Source organism: Bidens hawaiensis, unplaced genomic scaffold (genome assembly GCF_021521415.1).
Source record: "Bidens hawaiensis isolate Kalapana, Puna unplaced genomic scaffold, B.hawaiensis_p1.1 tig00002181_1, whole genome shotgun sequence".
NCBI classification, from domain to species: Eukaryota; Viridiplantae; Streptophyta; class Magnoliopsida; order Asterales; family Asteraceae; genus Bidens; species Bidens hawaiensis.
Window position 1 is genome coordinate 53,771 of NW_027491116.1, and position 23,895 is coordinate 77,665.

Genomic DNA, 23,895 nt, shown 5'->3' on the forward strand with positions numbered 1-23,895 from the left:
CAAATCCAAGGAGATTGGCGCGAGCAACAAGTCATCTTCCCAAGAATCAGGGGAGGCCCTTCCATCAGCAGTCCTCTTGTCATCACTACACACATTGCTCATTATGAAGTGTCAAAAGTCCTGGTGGACACTGGCAGCGAATCAGACATCATGTATGAGCAATGTTTCAGGAAACTGGATCCGGCAGACCAAGCAAGGCTTGAAATTGTGAATGCACCAATCTCTGGTGTTTCAAATGAAATCATTCATCCCCTAGGTCAAATACAATTTGAGCTAACTATGGGGGATGAGAAACACAAGCGAGCCGAAGTGGTCAACTTCTTGGTCCTGCCCACCACTTCTTGTCACAATATGATCTTGGGTAGAGGAACGATTGCCCAATTTAACGCCATACCGTCGCCAGCGCACGGCGCGTTGGGGTTCCCAACACCAACAGGTGTAACTTTTGTATACCGAGATCATTTGTGCGCAGTGACAAGTACTCTGCGGGAGGGGAGAATGAAACTTCCAATGGCAGACAACGCGCCAGAGGAATGGATTCTCAACCCGAAATTCCCGGAGCAAAAAATCACAATTGGCGCTACGATATCAGACGACACGAGGTTGAGAATGAAAAGATTGCTCACAGCATATATGTCGGTCTTCGCGTGGCAACACTCTGATATGACTGGGGTTCCGCGAGACCTGGCACAACATGATCTCAACACGTTCAAGTCTGTAGAGCCAATTGCTCAAAAGAAGAGAGTCATGGGGGATGAGAAAGCGAGGGCCATGAATGAGCAGGTTGAGGATTTACTGCGCGCAAACATCATCCGCCCGATACGATACCAGACGTGGGTAGCCAATCCTGTGATGGTAAAGAAAAGTAACGGGTCGTGGAGGATGTGCATTGACTTCAAGGACCTCAACAAAGCGTGCCCAAAAGATTGTTACCCCCTCCCAAACATCGACGCAAAGGTGGACTCCGTGGCGCCATTCAAGCTCAAATGTTTCCTGGATGCCTACAAGGGCTATCACCAGATTCAAATGACACCACAAGATGAGGACAAGACCGCCTTCAGAACCGACAAGGGTGTTTTTTGTTACACAAAAATGCCCTTTGGTTTGAAGAATGCGGGCGCCACCTACCAAAGACTTATGGATGCCGTTTTCAACGAGCAAATTGGAAGAAACCTAGAGGTCTATGTGGATGATTTGGTGATCAAAAGCAGGGAGGAAAAACAAATGCTCAAAGACATCGAGGAAACCCTCGAGCGCCTAAAGGAAGTTAACATGAAGCTCAATCCGAGCAAATGCACTTTCGGCGTGCAAGAGGGAAAATTTCTGGGTGTAATGGTCACCAAGGATGGTTTCAAGGTGAACCCTGAGAAGGTGGAGGCCATTCTTGACATGCCTTCGCCATCCACCATGAAAGAATTCCAGAAGCTGAATGGTCGATTGGTATCAATCAACGGTTCCTAGCGAACCATGCAAGCAAATCTACCCCATTTGTCAATACATTGAGAAACTGCTTAAAGAAAAGCCAGTTCAAATGGACTCCTGAGGCCGAGCAAGCTTTCAGTGAGATTAAAGAATGTTTGATAAATCTGCCCGCGCTCACAGCTCCACTTCCTGGTGAAACTTTGACATTGTACCTATCAGCAGGAGAGCGCGCCATCGGCGCAGTATTGTTGGTGGATCGCAAGGGAATCCAAACGCCAATATACTATGTGAGTCGGGTGCTGACAGATCCTGAGACGCGCTATTCCATCATGGAAAAGTTAGTTTTGTCACTAACACACGCGTCGCGCAAGCTTCATAGATATTTCAATGGTCATCCCATTGAAGTACTGACTGGTTACAACATCCAGCAAGTCTTGCGGCGCCCCGCGCTCTCGGGAAGGCTGACAAAATGGGCCCTGGAATTAGGTGAACACACGATCGCCTATAAACCCCGTCCAGCAATAAAGGGGCAGGTTTTAGCTGATTTCATCGCGGAAATTCCAGAAGGAAAAATTGAAGAGGCTCAGCGCGAGGTAGACCCTCCGCGAGCAAATGATGAAGAAAATGTTTGGAGATTGTTCACTGACGGAGCTTCAAACAACGAAGGGTCCGGCGCAGGCCTTAAACTGGTGGATCCAGAGAATCATGAATATACTTATGCCATCAGGTTGGACTTCAAGAGCACCAACAATGAAGCTGAGTATGAAGCCCTGTTGGCTGGCCTGCGCATCGCGCACAAATTCGGAGTTAAAAAGCTGGAGGCCCATGTTGATTCATACTTGGTAGCAGCACAGGTCAATGGCCTTTATGATGCCAAGGAGAACACCATGCCTCTGTATCTAGAGCAGGCGAAAAAGCTCATCGAGCAATTTGACGGCTTCAGAATCATTCATATTCCGCGCAGTGAAAACAAATCTGCTGACGCGCTGAGCAAGATGGCATCAACCAGCTTCGATCACTTTGGCAAAGATGTCAGAGTAGAAGTAATGAGCAACCCGTCGGTGGGAGCGAAGTCTGTCCTTGTAACTCATACAACCCCTTCATCATGGATAACTCCAATAATGGAATTCTTGAAGGAGGGAAAAGTACCAGACGATCGTGCACAGGCGAGGAAGATAAGACACAAGTCGCAAAACTATGAACTGCTTGATGGTACACTTTATCGACGCTCTTATCTTGGACCGCTCATGAAATGCCTTGATGCTGAGGAAGCAAGTTATGTGATCAGAGAGATACACGAAGGAATCTGTGGAATACATGCTGGCCCGCGCATGGTGGTTGCCAAGGCAATGAGCGCAGGTTACTATTGGCCAGGCATGTACTTGGACGCTTTAAAAGAGATCCAAAAGTGCAAAGCGTGTCAGAGCTATGCGCCAAACACCATGCGGCCAAAGAACAACCTGATTCCGGTGACCTCCGCATGGCCTTTCCACAAATGGGCAATCGATATTGTGGGCCCCCTACCGCAAGCGCAAGGGCGAGTAAAATTTTTGGTAGTGGCAGTAGACTATTTTACAAAATGGGTTGAAGCCAAGCCACTAGCAAAAATCACAGCCGGAGCGATGAAGCAGTTTATCTGGAGCCACATCATATGCCGTTTTGGCTTGCCCATGGAAATTGTGAGCGATAATGGCAAACAATTCACTGACAAGAAGATATCAAGCTGGCTCAAGGAATTGCACATCAACCAAATCTTCACTTCGGTATACCACCCTCAGGGGAATGGCCAAGTGGAGCGCGCGAATCAAAGCTTGTTAAATGGGCTGAAGAAAAGGTTAGAGGGAGAATCCCATTCTTGGGTTGACGAGCTACCTAATGTCCTGTGGGCGCACAGGACATTAAGCAAAACCAGCAATGGCGAATCCCCGTTCAGCCTAACCTATGGAACGGAGGCAATGATCCCAGCAGAAATTGGATGCCCATCCCATAGAGTGCTCATGATGAGCAAGATTGATAACGAGCGAGAAAGAAGGTTGGATCTCAACTTACTTGAAGGGCGCAGAGAGGCGGCTATCATCAGTGAAGCCAAATACAAGAAAAAACTGGAAAAATATTACAACCAGCGTGTGAAAGAATGCCACTTTAAGAAAAATGATTTTGTCCTTCGAAACAATGAAGCTAGCCGCGCGATACCCCCGGGAAAAATGTCCCCCAATTGGGAGGGACCTTATCAAGTCTCGGAAGAATTGGGAAAAAGGCGCATACGCTTTAAAAGATTTGAATGGAAAGAAGATCCCGCGCGCATGGAACGCGCCACAGCTTAGAAAATGTTTCATGTAAAAAATGTCAAGTTTGTAATCAAGGCTTTTTAAGCCATTATGAATAATGATACGCGCTATCTTCTCTTAATGTGGATTCTATTACCTTTTGCATACATGTTTCACACTTCCCTTTATTAGTTTTGAGCAATATGACAACATTGTATTGACATCAAAACGAAATAAAAACGAAGTAAAACATACATGCGCGAGCTTCAAGCTCAAACGCGTTAACGAGTCTTAACTCTAAAACGTCAGGGCCTTAGCCCAATTCTATTACCTTTTGCATACATGTTTCACACTTCCCTTTATTAATTTTGAGCAATATGACAACAATGTATTGACATCAAAACGAAATAAAACGAAGTAAAACATACATGCATGAGCTTCAAGCTCAAACGCGTTAATGAGTCTTAACTCTAAAACGTCAGGGCCTTAGCCCAATAATATGAGCCTTAGCTCAAATCACTCACAACATCCATCCTACAAACTGCGCAGCCTGACCATAAAAATACCTAAACACAACTAAGGCAAAACAAATGCCAAAACATAGTTGTTAAGGTTTCAGGTCGAGGTCGCGCATGCAATTGTAATGGATATCTGAGCAACACATATTGATACGTAAAGGCTAAAAAAATCATAATTCCATATAATAAATGCGCGATAACGTCGCGCAAAAGAGGAATAATGAAAACGCCTAGGCACGTGTCAACATAATCAAGATATGGCAAAATCACTTACAATATGACAAGGACTAAGTATAATAATTTCCTTACAACCTTGTTCTTATTTCAACGTGCAAGCATATCTTATATTCAAGCAAACATGCAATATAAAGAGATGAATGGGGAATGCGCAAGATGCGAAGAAGGGAAAAACAAAATTTCATTCCAAGCATTGAAATTTACAAGTTTACAAGATGACAAGATACAAACTACAAATAAAAATAAAAAACATGAAGGGCTTCTCAAGTCTCCACGTCGACGTCAGCCTCTTCATAGTCATCATCATCGCCCTCAGCATCTGGCGCAGCCCGCTCCTCGTCATCTCCAAACTGACCATAGTCAAGTTCTTCGTCTTGAATGGATTCTTCTATCACAATAGTGTCAGGAGCGGATCCTTTGGCCACGCCAGAGCCGCTAGCAACGCCAGCATTCCCCGCGCCATCATCGCCGCCACCAGCCCCTTCGCACTCGTCAAGTAATTTCTTTAGCGCGACGAGATCGGGCTGGTCACCAAGCGCGGATATCTGCAAATCATAAGGAAAAATATGAGTACAAAAAGACTTGGAAAATAAGTCAAGGTAATCTCATTAAGGTTAAAATACCTGCGCAAGGATGGGAATGGGAGTATTCATATACTTCTCCCCCATCGCGGCCATGTCCGCGCAGGCAACGTCGCTCTGATAAGGGTACTCGGATGGGTTCTTCTTCAACATGCCATATTCATAGCCATCCGTAAACCCTTCAGCTCGACCCACCAAGCGCGCGGCAGCGTTGCAGTCCATCACAAGGGCCTGAAACTCGTCTGAGTATTTCATCGCGTAAGCGCAACGAGTCATGTGACAACTGCCCAATCCGACCCGACCCAGGTACCCGTTTTCGAATCCGATTCTTTTTATGATTTAAATTTAATTTATTAATCTTTGTAAAATTTAACATTAAATAAATTATATATACATATATTTTTATATTACTTACTAATAATAATAATTTCTTTTCGCCGTCCCGCCTCTTTCTCTCTCTTGTCGCCGTCCCGCCTCTTTCTCTCTCTTGTCGCCGTCCCGCCTCTTTCTCTCTTTCGTCGCCGTCCCGCCTCCTTCTCTTTCTTGTCGCCGTCCCGCCCCTCTGCTTAACCCTTTAGCCTTGAACCCCTTTTTTTCTTAACTCTTTGCTTGTCCTTTGGTTCTTCCCGCCTAAGGATGTCTGCGCTGCTCCACGCGCCAGACTCTTTTCAAGGAAGCCTGCGCGAAGACCAGCTGTTCCTGCGATACGCGAGACGAACTCTTCTCGCAGCGCGCTAAGAATTGTAGGTCTTCTCGCAGCGCGCTAAGAATGGTAGTTCTTCCCGCGACGCGCTAAGAATGGTAGTTCTTCCCGCGACGCGCTAAGAATGGAAGTTCTTCCCGCGACGCGTTAAGGATTGTAGTTCTTCCCGCGACGCGCTAAGGATTTGTAGTTCTTCCCGCGACGCGCTAAGGTTTGTTCTGTCTACCTTCGCCCTCGCGCGTGCGCTCGAATTTTCTCGCGCTAGACCTTAAGTCTTTTCTTCAGTTTAGGTCAGCCTGTATTCTTTTGAGATATCTTGTCTTTTGTTTGAGCTCTTTAGGTCAGTTCCGACATCTGTCCGAAAAGCCACTTTCGGCGCAGCATGCGCACCAATCCTATTGGTTGACAGAAAAAGTGACTGACATAATCTTTTGAAATCTTCTTTTGCATGTCTTGTACAGTGTTTTCCCTGTCACCTCCCATGCTTTGACCTGTAACCTGTCAGCTTTCCCCCATCCCCTGCAGCTGCCGGCATATCTTTGGATATCTTTTGCTTTTGGATTCTTGTACTTTTTATATATTTTGCTTGATTTGATAAGACATTTTCCTCCTTTTAAGGGATTGTGTTCCCTAGGGTTTTCCTATAAATAAAACTATTTTCTTTTATCACTACACACACAACACTCCCCAAATCTTTCTCCCTTTGCTCTCTGCCGAAGATCCTCAGCCACTCTCTTTGCCTCCGTCTTCTCTTCCGTTCTGCCCAGAATCTCGGTAAATATAAATATATATTTTGTTTTAATTTGTTTAACTAACAGGAATCGATACTTAAGACATAAAAACCAATCGTTAAACCAATAACCTCTTATTTATAGGTTAACTTGTGCTCGTTTAAAAGTTGGTTCTTGCATTATCTTTTATCGCACCGTTTACAAGTGAGTAATCTCGTACTTAATCCCCTTTTATTTTTTTTACGTTTTGGGATGTTCATGTGTTCGTACAACTTGAGTCTTAAACTTGTTTATGAACTTTATGTGCGCAAAACCCCATGTGTTATGGACGTTTACTTGGCTGTTTATTTGTATGTGTGACTCATTAACCGCTTTGACGGCCTATTCCGAAGTTTTCATGGATCCATTAGATGAACACGGGAGACCTATCGTTTACGGTTTTTCTTGTTTTGCTTACACATGCACGTATGATTTCTTGTTTTTGTGCTCAATTGGGAGCACTGATTGAACTATGAGCTATGATCTAAGGCTTGATCACAATCTGATTACACCCTATGTTAAACCCCAGTTAAGCACATGTTGCGCGCAGTGTTTGTTATTATCTATTTATATCTATTAAACTTGATTTCTCACCGACACGCAAGTGTTGACGTTTTATTTTAACACATGTTCAGGTTTGCTGTAGCTGCTTTTGGGAATCTCTTGGACGCGTAGGATGTTTTCTTTTTGTTTGGACCTAGATTAAAATGTAACAAGACAAGTTATGTTATTTGAATATTTTAAGTTATGATATGATTTATGTTACTTTATGTCGTGTTCTGCGCGTGCGCAATGAAATGTATTTATTAAATATTGACACCCAAATAGTGTCACGAGTAATGAAACAATACGTGGCGCCCCGATGTATAATCCGCCATCGGTCGGGGTGTTACAAGTCATGCCCTGTGAGATTAGCCATCGGCGATCCTGCGCGAGGGAAGCAACAGACGTCTCGAGGGCAGGAACCTGAGAGTTTAATAACTCAACAGTTTCCTTAGTCTTTTTCAGCTCCTCTTTGTCGGACGCTGCTGCCGCCAAGGTTTCTTCTTTTTCCGCTCGCACAAGGTCGAGTGCTTCCTGGCTAGACGCTGCCGTCGCCAAGGCTTCGTCTTTTTCGGCCTGCGCGGCCGCCAGTTCCCTCTTCAGGCGCGCAACCTCACTCTCCAGCGATGATTTGTCAGTTATAGACTGGACAAGAGCTTGGTCACGCGCCTGCGCGTCCAGCTCCAAGTCGCGCACTCTACGCGCGTACTTGGACGCGTCCGCCTCGGCTGCCTGAAGCTTCTCCCGCGCAGCCTGGAGCTCATGCCCGCGCTTAACGAACGCGGTGTTGGCACTTGCCCTGTTCTCACTGAGCTCTGCTTGGAGCTTCTCAGCTCTCTCTCGAGCATCAGAAAGATGCCAAGCAGATACTTTAGCCTCTTGCTTGGCTTCCGCAAGAGCATCACGTACCATTACGTAATCATAACGAAGCTCTTGGGAGGCAGCAAAGAAAGCCGACCCAGCAAACAGATGGTCTTTCAGCAAGTCATCGCGAGCGCGGGCCTCCTGAAACCTCCTTTCAGCTGGAGGCACAGAATGAGCCCAGAAGTCCTCACACACACCCATGGACTGAAATGAGCTGTCCTCAGTAATGTTCTATCTCGGGCGGTAGATGTGATCGGCTTCCTGCAAACACAAAGTAATGATCTAAGTCATCAAAAACTAATATGAAAGCTCGCGCAGTGGAGCAAAAACAAACTTATACCTGCGGGGACGAAGCAGAAAAGTCAGCGGCAGGCCCACGAGAAGACGGCGACGCGAAACCTCGTGGCGCTGCAGGGCTGGCGCGGCCGCCGTCGGAGTCTTCAGCATGAACCTCCTCATCCTCCTCTGAAATAGGCCTTTTCTCCTGCGACCTAGAATCAAAATCAGTCTCGCGAGGAGGGCTGTGCGCAGGAGGAGGTGAGGGAGGTCTCGACGCCGCCAGATCGGCGCGTAAAACGGCCTCCTGCTCCTTAGTAATCCCGATGAGGGGAGATTCATCGCTTGCAGGAGCAGGAGCAGAGCCAACGGCGCTGGCACCGGCGCCAGGAATGCCGCCAGCAGCTTGTACGCCAGCTACGGCTTCTATGAAAAAATCAACAACAAGAAATGGTTCATGACTTGATCTAAAAGAAAGTCAGAAAAAAAATAAAGTCCCAATACGTACCTTGGCGCAACTCCGTTCGCGAGGCAAACATCGCCATGAAGTCCATTCTACCCTTTTTAGAGGGTAAAATAGGGGACTTCGAAGCGACCTCCGGCGCAGCCTCGGCATCTTGTTGCGTTTGAGGTTGATCCACCAAGGTCGCCGGCTCTACAAACATTTGAGTAAGCAAAGATTCATCAGTAATTCTATCAGAATCGCGCTCAAAGAATAGTAAAAGATAAGCAAAGGATAAGCAAAGTATACCTGTCGAAGGCGCAACGCCGCTTCCCTTTTCCACCGCGCGAAGGGAGGAGGTAGTAGCACCATACCTCGTGTGGACAGGAGGTCTGCCCACTTTTTGAGGCAGGGAAGACAAGGAAAACTTGGGAGGAAAATCCTGGGTTTTCTCAAATCCCCCCGCCTGAGTAGGAGGATCCTGAGTAACAGGGGCAACATCTTTCTTCTGTTTCTTACTGGCCCCTGCGCTAGTTTTCCCCTTAGCTTTACGCTTCAGTTGGGGCGCCTCCTCCTCCTCCTCCTCTTCCGCGAGCTCCAGCTCGTAGTTTTCAAGCGCATCTACAATACGTGCAACAGAAATGTTAGCCAAATTTGGTATTATAAAGGAAAATGCATAAGTACAAAGGCTTACCAGGCGCATCGCTGTCAAAGACAAATCCCAGATCAACAGGGATGAACATGTCATCAAAGCGATCGGGGAAGCCAACCTCCCCAGCGCCCAGCGTGACGGAGCCACCCTCCATATGCTCATCATAGGCGGCGTGGACATACTCCTTGACGACTGCACAAAACAAGTCAAATGATATCAGCAAAAAGAATCATATTCGCGCAGAAGTAAGGCAATGAAATTAACTTACACAAGCCGTCAACTTGGATCACGGGCTCAGTCGCGCTGTCAGCCCACCTCCTGCTCATACCAACCCCCACCAGCGCCTCCTCGCAAATTTTCTTGGCGGGGGATGGTTCGGCGGTCAACTTTTTAACCCAGGCGCCAGTTGGGTTCTTGACGACACCCACATCCGCAGGCGCAGAAGAGATCGCGCGCATGGTCATGCGGATGGGGATCACACCAGCCCTGATGTAAAAAAACCTCTCAGACCAGTCATGAAGGCTCTTGAATGAAACAGTGGAGCACTTGACCTTCTGACTGCGAGGAACAAATGAGAACCAAGAATCTTGGATCTTGGGCTTGTAAAAAAACTGAAAGCGCCGAGGGGTGGGCTCCTCGCGCTGAGATTTGCACATGAACTCAAAGTGAGTCATGCGCACGAGTCCAAACGGATGGACTTGGGATATATGAATCCCATAAAACCTAAGCACCGCACCCACAAACCTTGTCATCGGGAGACGAAGGTTGCAGTGGGTGAAAAAATGGCAGTAAAGGGATATATAGCCGGTAGGCGGGTCCGCCGCCGTTTGCCCGGCCCCTGGCAACATGCAGCCAAATACAGGGAGAAAACCCTGAGAGGCGATAAGGCTGTCAAGATTAGCCTGCCTCAGTTTGCAGGGGATTTCATTCCACCTCTTCACGGCCTTGGTCCTCCCTACCTCCTCCGATGAGGCCTCAGCAGCATTCTTCCCCTTGCCGGTCTTCTTCAATGTAGACATTACTAACGATTTTCTACGGCAATGGATGGGGGAGATTGTGTTGTCTGAGCTATCAGACATACAACTGTGACAACGAACAAAGGATGCTTCTAAAGAACAGAAATCTGGAAGCAGAAGACACGTAATCGGAATAGAATGAAAGAAAGAAAAGAACTCTGAATAATAAACAAGAAGATGAAGGATAAAAAAACTCTAAGGGCTGGCTTTTATAGGCCCAGGAGAGAGAAAAATTGGTGCTGATCGGACTCCACGCGCCCCCACTCGCAGGTGAAAGCCAACGCGAGCGCGACACGTGTCCCTGACACTGTGTGAGGAGACACGAAAAGAAACTTTACAGCTGCTGCCAGAGTTCACGCGCCACCACTCGCAGGAACGGACCAACGCGAGCGCGACACATGTCCCTGACAGCATGTGAGGGGACACGAAAGGCAACTGTAGCACCTCGAGCACACGAAAGGCCTGACACGTCTCCATCACTGACGCATGTCAGCAACAACCAACCACGTACAGGGACGATTCGTTTTCAAACAAAAGGATAGAATTTCGCGCAACAATGAGTAATAAGAAGAAAAAGACAAACCCCTACTAAAAGAGCAAACTGTTAAGTCTAATATCTATCTTGCCTCGCTTGCGCGAGACAAGACACACATTAGACTGGGGGGGCTTGAAGAGGTATGTACCCGCCTCAACAACGAACGAGGCGGGTCAACCCACAAGATATAGACAAGAGGCTTGAAATCAAGACTTTATGAAGGCACAAAGCCAAAACCTATGCGCATGGCGCATATCACATATGCTCACGCATATCACATATGCTCAGGCATCACATATGCTCAGGCACCACAGATGCTCACGCATCACATATGCTCACGCATCACATATGCTCAGGCATCACATATGCTCAGGCACCACAGATGCTCACGCATCACATATGCTCACGCATCACATATGCTCACGCATATCACATATGCGCGTGGCGCATCCGCGGGCGGCGCATATCACATGCTCGTGCATATCACATTTGCGCATGAAACATCTGCGCGTGAGAATAAAGAGAAGACCTAGCGCATCCTCAGGATAGGCGCATATCACACATGCACATAATCAACCTCGCCCTTATCCAAATCAGGATTAGGGCAACCTTGATTGTGCACGTCAGACAACCTTCCAGAAGGTATCTTTTTAAGGAATAAGAATATGCTGATGTTGACAGCTGCCAATGAAAGGTGGACAACTCAGCAAAACCCATGTGCTACCACGTGATTATAACCAATGAGAAAGTACCAGGTGTCCCAAAGGACACGTGGCGCAAAGCAACTGGAAGAGGCCAACAAAGCCCTAATTGGGTCTGAGCCCAATCATTGGAAACCCTAGCACTATAAATACAGCATCAACTCCACAAGGAGAGAGGACCATAACAACAGACAGTTACAGCCAGTAACACATACAATCATATACAATCACATCCAATTACAGAGTATTCAGCTATTAAGCAATACACTCCATTTTCCTTACTCTCACATTATTATCTTCTCCTACAAACACTTATTCTCACACCGGAGGGTTACCCCAAAGAGGACCCCTCTGTCCCTTTCTGAGGGGTAAGTTGACGGTGCTGTTCATTTTGTAGGTAGAAGAGCCCAGATCCCAGAGATCCATCGGTGAAGAAGCATAATCACACCCGAGGAAAGTAGATCGTCTACCAGTGAGTCGATCCACGTCTCTTCAAGGACAAATATGTTTTAACATATTTAATTGAATTTAATAATTAACAAATACCGTCGTTCCAAAGGGGATAGTTTTGACTTTTAATATCAGGGTTTTTTCTTTTTTTTTGGAACGACCAACTAAGTAACGCCGCGTACTCTGTACACTGCTCCTAATGGTTAAAGGTAGCCCGAGCCAGCCATGAGTCCGGACGGACTCATGCCCGGATAAAACCCGACCCTCATGCCCGCCAAACGGCACGATAGCGAGGAGCCGATAAAACCAGTGAGATCGTGACTCAAACCCTGGCAAGCTAAGGTCATCCCTCATATCTCCCATATAATTGGTGATAGTGAGGTTTTATGTATCAAATTTGGCTATCCAATAAATGTTTTTAAAATTATTGCGGTTAAAATATTTTTAAAAAAATATTGTAAAAATTTAATCAACTTTAGATATTTTCAACTAACTTTTGAACCCGTGTATTACACGGGATTTGTCAAATGTAAAAAAAATGAAGTACATCATTTGAATTAAAGACATAAAATTAAAGGTAAAAAAATGAAATATGTAGAATAAATATAAGAATGCTAGAATCTCAAATTTACATTCATATGGAAATATAGAGACGGATTAAATATTGATTATGTGATAGGTGTTTATGAAGTAAAAAAAAATAGAAGGATTTGACGTTTTCAGAAAAGTGAATAGCTCTGATTTATAAATTTTCAGCAAAAAACATGAATTGTATGACTTCAAATTTTTTATGTATAGTTAATCATGGTTTTAATGTTTAAAAGTTCTTTTAGAATGATTATGTTTAGAATATTAAATTTAAGATTCAAAATTAAATAATCACGTAAATTTAAATTAAATAGCATAATAAAACTTTATACATATATGAAGTGAGAAGCTTTGCATAATTCAAACTGGATTCACAAGTCCTAATTGTTAAACAATGTTGACTTCTTTAATAAAAACTAAGGTATACATTAAGCATAATTATATTTTAGATATTAAATTATTATAAATGGTCATTAATGTATACATAATATCTTCGTGGTAACTCATGGGTCAAACTATTTTCACTCATGATCCATGGTTAGCATGGATTAAGAATAATAGAGATTAGAAGATTTATGCTAGGATTGAATGTGGTTAGGACAACTAAGCATTATTATTTTTGTTTAGTGGTATAGTAAGATAAAATAAGATAAAGATATCAAGATATGTAATTACAATTTTAAAGGTCACTGGCCATATGAAACTTATATACTATGTTTTGCAGGTGCCTTCTTGCTAATCTTATTTGTACATTTTGTTCTTCTTTCATGCACATTCTCCACATCCAACTTTGTCTTTGGCCAAAAATCTCATCGCATGCCTAATCGGAGGCATCAATCTTCATGACTTGCTTCGGGCTTCGATTTCAACTGCTGTTGGGTTCATTTAGGTGGCGGTGGCACGCGTCTTCAATATCCTCACCGTTGCTGATGCTTTAAGGTTATCGCCTTAACTTTGTCAAATTCGTCGTATCGGCCTTTGTCGACAACTGACAGCGTGCAGTAGTTTACGGCGGGCTGTAGAAATACCACGGTAACTTTAGGTTGTTCTGCTGTTTCCGATGGTCATTTTCGGCAGTCTATGACGACGGCAGAGATATTATGGAGTCACACGGGGGATGAGAAATGCGGTTGTGTGGTATGTACGACGAAACTTCAACTCATCTCATGGTTCATTGTTCTGTAGCATAATGGGTGCGGTTGCGTGGTATGTACGACGAAGCTTCAACTCATCTCATGGTTCATTGTTCTGTAGCATAATGGGTGCGGTTGCGTGGTATGTACGACGAAGCTTCAACTCATCTCATGGTTCATTGTTCTGTAGCATAATGGGTTTGGTCAATCATCAATGATTGGGTTAAATATCTAGCTCACAACACTTCAGCTATGAGAGAGATATTATGGATTTTCATCTAATTGACAAAAAATGTTCGGTTATACGAGGTATCGTATGTTACTTGTTGGATGATCTAGAAAGCTATGAATGGCAAGATCTTCAATTCAAAGAATCTTGTGGTGAAAAAATCGGTGAATGACATTAAAATGATGTCGTTCCTTTATGTGAACAATCTGTCTAGTTTGCAGTGGAAGAATGGTGCTAGTTTATTTTCCATTTTTCTTTTATGATTTCCATTGTTTTTTATTTCCATGTTTTGTTGTTCTTAACTTTTTTCTACGTTTGGGCTTCTTGCGGTTTGTGATTTACATTCTCCTTGGTTTTATAAAAATTGGTCTTTAAAATCTTTTTTCTTTTATCTTAAATTGCATGTTCATTATTTATTTTAAGGGAAAATCCTCAAAATAGCCCATCTACAAAATGAGATTCCAACTTTGTTCTCTAAATTTAATATTTTCAAAAATGGCCCGTTGGATTTCCTAACACATGGTTAAAGACGCTAACACGTCGTCAAAGGCACGTTAGATTTCCTAATACATGGTTAAAGATGAGTTAGGCTTCCAAACACGTAGTCAAAGATATGTTAACATCAAACGCGTAGTCGAAGATATGTTAGCTTTTTTGTTTGTTTGTTTTTAATATTATATTTTTATAACTAGTTTAACTTATATTGTTTTTCTTTTATAACTTTTAATACATGAAAGTTTTATATTATTTCGAATATACCGACGAGACATGCTTACTTTTACCTACTGACCTACATAAACTAACTCAAGCTCGAGCCGTACCAAATCAATATAAAAATATTCAATAAAATTTGACCCCGCTCGGTTTTAAATAAAATTTATGTCGATCCGTAGATAAAAGTAAACATTTCTCGTCGATATATTCGAAATAATATAAATTTTATATATTAAAGTTATAAAAGAAAAACAAAATAAGTAAAACTAGTTATAAAAATATAATATTAAAACAACAAACAAAAAAGCTAACATATCTTCGACTACGCGTTTGATGCTAACATATATTTGACTACGTGTTTGGAGGCCTAACTCATCTTTAGCCATGTGTTAAGAAATCTAACATGTCTTTGACGGCGTGCTAGCGTCTTTAACCATGTGTTAGGAAATCCGACGCGTCTTTGACGACGTGTTATGCTAACATGTCGTCAAAGAAGCGTTAGATTTCCTAATACATGGTCAAAGATGAGTTAGAGAGGGCCATTTTTAAAAATATTAAGTTTATGAGACAAAGTTAGAATCTCATTTTATAGATGGACTATTTTGAGGATTTTCCCTTGTTTTAAAGTTGTAAAAAGGATGAATAATATTAGGTATTTCCTTAGCTAATAGCTAATGAATGATGGTCATCCCATCATAAAGCTTCATTGGCTGATCATTACTTTTTCTTTCACTTTGATGGAGATTGGATCTCAATTTCCCTTTTCAAAAACATCATGCATGGATCCTACTTGGATTTCTTTTTTCCTTTCTTAATTTTTTAGAGAATAAAAAGGTTAAAAAGAGTTAAGACACCATCTCAAAGTCTGTTCTAAAAAAGGCACCATCTCAAAGTGCCACCACTATATGACACCAAATGTGTACCAATGTATTTATACCGTATGTAATAGACAGAGTTCAAACTTACAAAAGAAATATTTAACTTTCTATTTCTATTAACCAACCAACAAAAAAATTAGTAAGAATATAATAAATAATAAATTCTTTCCTCCTATCCTGTTGTAAAAAGACCATACTGTTTAATTATGCACTTTTGTCACCATAAAAATAAATAAATAAATAAATAATAGTCTTCCAAAGTATTGTTATTTTAGTTGTGGGGATATGAAAAGCTAGGAATGAAAGAATCTAAGGAAAAGATATTGAAGACATCATAGGAGATATAAAATCTTTTGGTTTTTTGTGGTTTAAGTATAGGTCCAATTTCAAGTCTATTGATTAGACTAAGTGGTATAGTCTTACCTTTGTATAAGTTTGAGTTTTGAGTTTCCTTCCCGGGTTGTGGGGAGGGACGAGGTCGTTGATGTCGGTTTGTTGCTGGCTTGTTTATAAAAGTACACTTTAAAAAAAAAAAACAAAAAACAAAGCATTGAAGTTTTAACTACTAGAGTAACATATTTTCTAGGCTCATTGATATTATCAGGGTAGAAACCTTTTAATTGATGATTCTTACCTAAAGCTCCTTTGTTACGCAATAAAAATAATAATAATAATTTGTGTATTTGGTGGCATATATTTTAGTAATCTATAAACACCTCCTTGTAAATTTGAGGTGGCTTAGGGGGTGTTTGGGATTGCTTATTTTTATCAACTTATAACTTATTAACTTTTTGAAAAGTAATAAGGTGTTTGGAATTGCTTATATTGTGAGAGCAAAAGTTTTATAGGTTACAATGCTGCAACTTATTAACTTAATGAAAAATTATAAGGAAGTAAAATAGCGAATCCCAAACACCCCTTTATATACACCACATCATAATTGGATAGATCATTGAATTGATCCTATCATTCATTCAATTCGTTGTTTCAGTATGCCTATAAATAGTCGATCTATATGAAAACAATTCAAGAGTATTTTAGATTACGTATATAGTTTCTATTCCGACTTACCAGTCTAAATACGAGAAGAGCTAGCAAAATTTGTTGGAGTATATATTTAAAACTATTTTTTTTTGATGACTGACTTTTCTTAAATGGCGTTTGATGACTAGTTGTAAAATAACATAAAATGTTAATAAAATCTTAAATAGAGTACACCATAATTAGTGTGTGTTTGGCTAATTTGGTTTATCAAACCTCTATGGTTTCTATTTAAATGTTTTTAGTTATGGGTGTTAAGACACTTCAGCTGGCTGTATGTTCGGGTTTTTGGAGTATGGTTCTTCGGGTTTGAGAAAGTTAAAATCCAGAACCGAAATCTGACCCTAATCCCTAATCTATCATGTGTTCTTCAGGTTCAGGTTTTATCGAGCTGGATTGATCATATGGGTGACAATGGCCTAGGTTCAAGCCGGGTATTGGTAATCACATTCTCATATCCCGCCCTATACGCCATCGGGTATTGGTCATGCTTGTGGGTATCACACATACACGCTAGTTTGTCAAAAATACCTATTGGAATTTCAATATACATTTTTTTACATTATAATTTTATCTATATAACAACTATTACGAAGTCTAAAATATAATGCATTACATACATATAAGTGCTACTATAAATCAATCATTCAATCAATCATACCCAGTGGAAAATCCCACCAATAACAAAGCTATAAGTAGGGTCTGGGGAGGGTGGGATGTAGACACACCTTACCTTTATCCAATAGAATAGAGAGGTGACTTTCAGAGAGACCCTCAGCTCTAAAAATAAATAATTAAATACCATTATGACTTTTATATGATTTTATGTATATACTTAACAACCAAAATATAAATAAATATCAATGATTACATAACCCCTAAGAAATTTAATTTTTTCATATAATAAACCTACTTGAATGAAGCATTAACTTACAAGAGTTAAGAGAAAATAAACTATAAAAAATAAAATAAAAAAATCCAGGTATGTGGTTGAAGAAACACAAGTCCGAACTGGATAGTCCGAACTTCCGTTTACTCCAGATGTGAGTCTACTGAATAAAAACGAAGTCAGATCCAAGCTATCTGCCTGCAAAACAGAACACTGTGAGTCTCGTCACGGGAAGGACACGATGGGGGGTCTTCCCGTAACCACCATCCGGCGTGAGAATAAGTACTGTATTGATAGGAATAAGTACGAATCCCAGTAACTTGCGTAAGGCTTGTGAGAGTGAATGAATACCTGAAGTGGATGAACTTGGTATTTATAGCCGAATGTGGGGGAATATGATTGGTGGAGTTGCCACTATCGTAATATTCCTCCTCTACCTGAATGGACACGTGTCGAGCATTTATAAGATGTGACAACCTGGACCCGCTTATGGAACCGCCATTATATGTGCACGTCGTGGGATGGCCATTACGTGTCCATGTGTCATCTTTCCATTGGTCTATGTCGCTATCAGGGGGTATTGGGGGAATCTTCTAGAAATAGTTTGTTACAACTGCTCTTCCATATCACGTGGGGGATCATGCGTGTGATGAGTCCCTTGTGTTGCTTGCGAGCTCCTCCCGTGCATGCTCATTGGTAATCCGCGGGTTACGATAGAGGTTCGCAAAGCTTGTCTTATGGACCGCGGGTGAATATGCTGGTCTTTGTTATGACTATAAGTGTTCTGGTCCAAATGTTCCTTTCGCGGATGTTTATTGACGATCCGCGGGTCGAATTAAGGATCCGCGGGTAGATTTATTACCCTACCTCTATAAATCCCCCCAGTCCATTGTTGCTTTCGCGATGTAATGTTGTGGGTGAAATTATGGACTCCCTGCTCTGGCCCTTTGTTGCTGGTTGAACTTGTTGGACCTTGAAATTCCTGCTGCTTTTTGAACTGGGGGTACTGTTTGTTATCTGGGATGTGACGTCTTCAGTCTGAATCATGTTAGAAGGTGGTGCTCGAGGTGTTTGCACGTAGTTTAGGTGGTTGATTCAAAATCATTTTGTATTTGTCAGTTCCCGCCTAACGTGTCACTTTTTGATTGGATGATTGATAAAGGTGAGTTGTACCCCTCTTCCTCGAATTAATTGCGATGTGTATATATAGGGAGAGGCGTTTCACTCTTCCGATTTACTTGCAAAAATTTCTCCAAACTTTTCATCTCCTTCATCTTCTTTTTCTATTACCTTCTGCATATATCTCCATACCGTTTTCTGATTATCATGGCTGGTGGCAAAAAGGAAGGAGCAAAGAGTAAGGATGTGAAGAAGGATGGTTCGAAGAGTTTTATGGAGAATATCCACATCAACTGGAATGTAGCTGACTTCCAGGATATTACCCGTCTTTATGGGTTGGCACCGGAGTCGGGGCCGGAGCTTCCTTCTCCGGGATCGACGGCGATAAGACGCCGGCCGGTAAGATTGCCTTATACGGTGAGTTCTTCACCACTGGCAACTTCCGGTTGCCTATTACGAAGTTTCTGGGCCAGTTTCTTGATGTCACTGGGATTCATATATCTCAGATGCATCCATCCGGCCTTATAAGACTTCGTCACTTCGAGTTTTGTTGTAGGGCTATGGAAGGGGAGCCAACTGTCGATCGCTTTCGCGGGAGCTGGTTCAGTTTCATTGTACAAAAGAAAATGATAGGGAATGAGCCCCCGCAGAGCGCTCAGGAATGGAAGAACAAGTTCTACTAGATTAACGCGGACGCTATCCCGAAGGTTATGACCCGCCGCTCGCTGGTCCAGAAATTCTCCCATCTTCCTGTTGCCGACGTTGAGGGTCAGGAGTGGTACGCCACTTTGACACAGACTCCTACTCCGATGGGTCTCATTCCGGAATCTGCATTGGTGCATATGGGGATGAGTCATTTGTGGCCATATCCTGAAGAGGTCTGATGTAACACAACGTGTACATCTTATTACACCAAATTTTCCTCATATTTTAGCCGAACTCCATGCAAATTCATTGTTTTTGGTACTTATTTGAGTTATTTGTGAATTTGCAGGTCCGGGCGCCCGCCCCACAAAGAAAACAAGAAAAGAAGTCGGGAAAGGTCCCATGAAGTCGAAGCCCCACACATCGAAAACCTCGCAGACCTGAATCGGTCGCTGGGGCATCTCGTCTCGTGATGAGATGTTGCTTGCCCTCTGGCAAGCATCACAAGACTGCACCATGTCATGAGCATCACGGAAGATGGTTGGCCAGAAAAAAACGGCGTCAAAGACCTTCTTTGCCGTGGATGTGGCTCCATGGTTTCCTCTGGTCGGGCCTTCATGGCAGTGTTTCAGGATCTTTCGAGCCTCATCACCATACACATACCTACGCACGAGCTGATCGGCACCAAGACGAAACAAGTAAGGATCCTCCCAAAAATAATGCTTCACATCAGAATAGAATTTCTTCTTTTTCTTGTGAGTCAGACCTTTAAGCACGATCCCACTAGCAAGAAAATTCCCAATGTCAGCGAACCAAGGGTGATCCTTATCCCATGTCTCGATATGCATGAGGAACTCGTGGGGGAAATTGTCATTTATATGAACCCCCACTTGTTCCGATGAAGCTGAGCACTCAAGACGGGAGAGGTGGTCGGCCGCGACTTTTTCAGCACCCTTTTTGTCACGAATCTCAATGTCAAACTCCTGTAGAAATAAAATCCAACGAATAAGTCTCGGCTTCGCAACTTGTTTACTGAACAGATAACGAAGGGTTGCATGATCTGTGAACACAATGGTCTTAGAAAGGACAAGATAAGACTGAAATTTATCGAATGCGAAGACAACAGCAAGGAACTCCTTTTCAGTGGTCGTGTAATGCTCCTGCGCATCGTTCAGTGTCCTACTCGCATAATAAATCGGGTGAAAGTGCTTATCTCGCCTTTGACCTAAAACCGCCCCCAACTGAAAAGTCACTCGCATCACACATCAACTCGAATGGCAAGGACCAGTCGGGGGCAACCATGATAGGGGCATTCACCAATTTCTCCTTCAACAGCTCGAACGCTCGAAGACATTCGAAGGAGAAAACTAACGGGGCATCTTTCTCGAGGAGTTTCGTCATCGGGTGGGCGATTTGGGAAAAGTCCTTTATGAATCGCCGATAAAATCCCGCGTGACCGAGAAAACTCCTAATAGACTTCACCGAATTCGGTGGCGGGAGCTTCGAAATGGTGTCAACTTTGGCTCGATCAACCTCAAGCCCCGCTTGTGAAATCTTATGCCCTAACACAATGCCCTCCTTCACCATGAAGTGGCATATCTCCCAATTAAGAACAAGGTTGGCCTCCTCACATCGGGCCAGCATTCTCTCCCAATTTCTCAAACAATGATCAAAAGAACTCCCGAAGACAGAAAAATCATCCATGAAAACCTCCATGGAGTCCTCGATCATATCATGAAAAATCGCCACCATACATCTCTGAAACATGGCTGGGGCATTACACAGTCCAAAGGGCATCCGCTGGTAGGCTAATGTGCCATAGGGACATGCGAATGTCGTCTTCTCCCGATCCTCAAGAGAGATGGGGAACTGAAAGTATCCCGAGAAACCGTCAAGAAAGCAATAGTACATCTTTCCCGATAGACACTCCAACATCTGGTCAATGAAGGGGAGTGGAAAATGGTCTTTCCTCGTGGCATCATTGAGTTTGCGATGGTCAATGCAAACTCTCCATCCCGTGAAGGTACGCGTAGGAATCAATTCTTTCTTCTCATTCACAACAACTGTCATACCGCTCTTTTTCAGGACGACCTGCATCGGGCTCACCCATGGGGAATTAGAGATCAGATAAATCAATCTAGCATCGAGAAGCTTGATGACCTCTTTCTTCACAACGTCTTGCATATTAGGGTTGAGACGCCGTTGGTGCTGCACCACGGGTTTGTACTCCTCCTCCATCAAGATCTTATGGGTACAAAAGGATGGACTGATCCCTTTTATATCCATGATCTTCCAGGCGATCGCGTGCTTATGCCTCTTTAGAACCGCGAGCAACTTCACCTTCTCCTCGCTCGACAAAATAGCAGAAATGACAACAGGAAGGCGGGACACATCCTCTAAGAAGGCATACTCCAAATGGGACGGGAGATCCTTAAGCTCAATAGATGATGGGTCCACAACAAAAGGTTTTGCCTTAGGCTCGGCAACGCGATCAACATCCTCAATCCTCTCTAAACTCTCAGGAGGCTTGTGGTCCACACCACAGACCAACTCCTCAAATAGAGGTCCACTGACCAAGTCAGAAATCCCTCCAACACACAACTGAGTATCAAAAGAGTACTCCTCACACGTGTCTTGTATGTGCTCACAAACGCAAGAATCGACAGTATCAATGTAGAGCACGTCATCATGATCATGTGGGGCATGGATCTCCCAATATCAAAGGTCACATCCTCGTCTCCAACTCTAAGAGTGATTCTGCCGGTGCAGACATCAATGAGAGCTCTAGCAGTGGCTAGGAAAGGTCGACCTAGGATGAGTGGTACATTTTTATCCTCATCCATGTCCAAGATCACAAAATCAATAGGAAACACAAATTTGTCGATTTTCACAAGCATATTCTCAACTATACCTCTCGGGTATTTCACCGAGCTGTCGGCAAGCTGAATGCTCATGTGAGTAGGCTTAGGCTCACCCAGGTCTAGCTTTGCAAAAACAGAATAAGGCATCAAGTTAATGCTAGCACCTAGGTCGACTAAAGCGTTACTAACTGACAAACTACCGATCAAACATGGAATGGTAAAACTGCCCGGATCGGTCATTTTTTTGGGCAGTTTATTCTGAAGGACCACTGAACACTCCTCATTCAAAGTCATACAAGAAAGCTCCTCTAATTCCTTCTTATTCGAGAGGACCTCTTTCAGAAACTTAGCATACTTAGGCATTTCTTTCAACGCATCGAGAAACGGAAGATTAATGTGAAGCTACTTAAAAAGTTCTAAGAATTTCCCGTACTGCTCTTCCATCTTCTACTTCTTCAAACGGCCTGGGTATGGAATGGGAGGAACATAAGTCCTGACTGGCTCACTGGTTTGTGCGGTACTTTCTGGGGTTACCCTTGGGTGCACCTCACCAGGAGTCTCAGTTTCGATCTCATCGGCAATCGGTTTTGGTATGGAAACCGATGCACAACAGGAATGGTGGATCTACCACTCCTCAGGGTAATCGCCTCAGCCTCGGCATTCGGATTAATCTCAGTGTTACTCGGAAGGCTACCATGTGGTCTCGCAGAGAGGAGCTGAGCAATCTGTCCAACCTGATTCTCAATGGTCTGAATGGACGCTTTCTGATTCCTCAACTCGAGATCGTGTCTCTGGAGAGTCTCATCAATCTTCAGGTTCCTCTGTTCAGCCAGTTTATTTGAGGTCTCGGTTTTAGCCAAAAGCTGAGTCAAAAGATTTTCAACACTTGACCCACCACTAGACTGACCACTACTGCTGGAACCCTGAAACTGAGGCTTTTGCTGGTAAGATTGGTTCTGGGGTTGATTCTGGTAATTTGGATTTCGGTCAAACTCCGGTGGCTTTTGATTCTGATTTTGACTGCCACTACCATCTTTCCAACTGAAATTTGGGTGGTTTCTCCATCCCGGGTTATAGGAGTTGCTATAGGCATTGTTTTGGCGGCCCACAAAGTCAACATCCTCCACCACCATGGCCTGCTAGCACTGACTGGTCTGGTGCTTCCTGTCACACACCCCACAACGAGAGCTAGACTTAGCCAGATCGGATTGCATCTGGTCAAATCTTTTGGTCAAGGCTTCTAACTGAGCGGAAACAAGGGTATTAGAATCGACATGAAGAACGCCCTTAGTGGAAGGAATACTACGAGGCGGATTATATGCAAAACTCTTCTTAGCAGCTCGCTCCAAGACATCCAACGCCTCATTGGGAGTACACCTACCGAAATCTCCTCCTGCAACCTGATCAACGGCCTGCTTCTGTGCTCCGGATAAAGCATCAAAGAACGTACGACACTGAAAACCGCGACTCAAACCGTGATGAGGGCATTTTCTCAACAAGCCCTTGAACCTCTCCCATGCAGCATGAAGTAACTCGTCATCATCAAAACGAAAACCAGTGATTTTTTTCCCGGTATCTTGCAGTTTTATCGGGTGGGAAGTACTGAAGAAGAACTGCTCAACCAATTGGTTCCAAGTGGTGATGGAACCGGAAGGGAGTGCCTCTAACCACTCCAAGGCAGCCCCGCGAAGTGAGAACGGAAAAAGTCGGAGTCTCACGGCATCGTCTGTACACCCCTGGATCTTGAATGTCGCACATAATCGAAGGAAATGCGCAACATGAGAGTGAGGGTCCTTGTTCGAGAGGCCATGGAAAGAAACG

The 23,895-nt window shown here is 43.4% G+C and overlaps 1 non-coding gene across 1 annotated transcript; it reads left to right on the forward strand.

Moving 5' to 3' along the window:
- The first annotated feature begins 23,544 nt into the window (after positions 1–23,544).
- Positions 23,545–23,650, forward strand: LOC143609637 (small nucleolar RNA R71). Its single transcript, XR_013149453.1, has one exon. It is a non-coding gene; the product is annotated as a small nucleolar RNA R71 (small nucleolar RNA).
- The last annotated feature ends 245 nt before the right edge of the window (positions 23,651–23,895 follow it).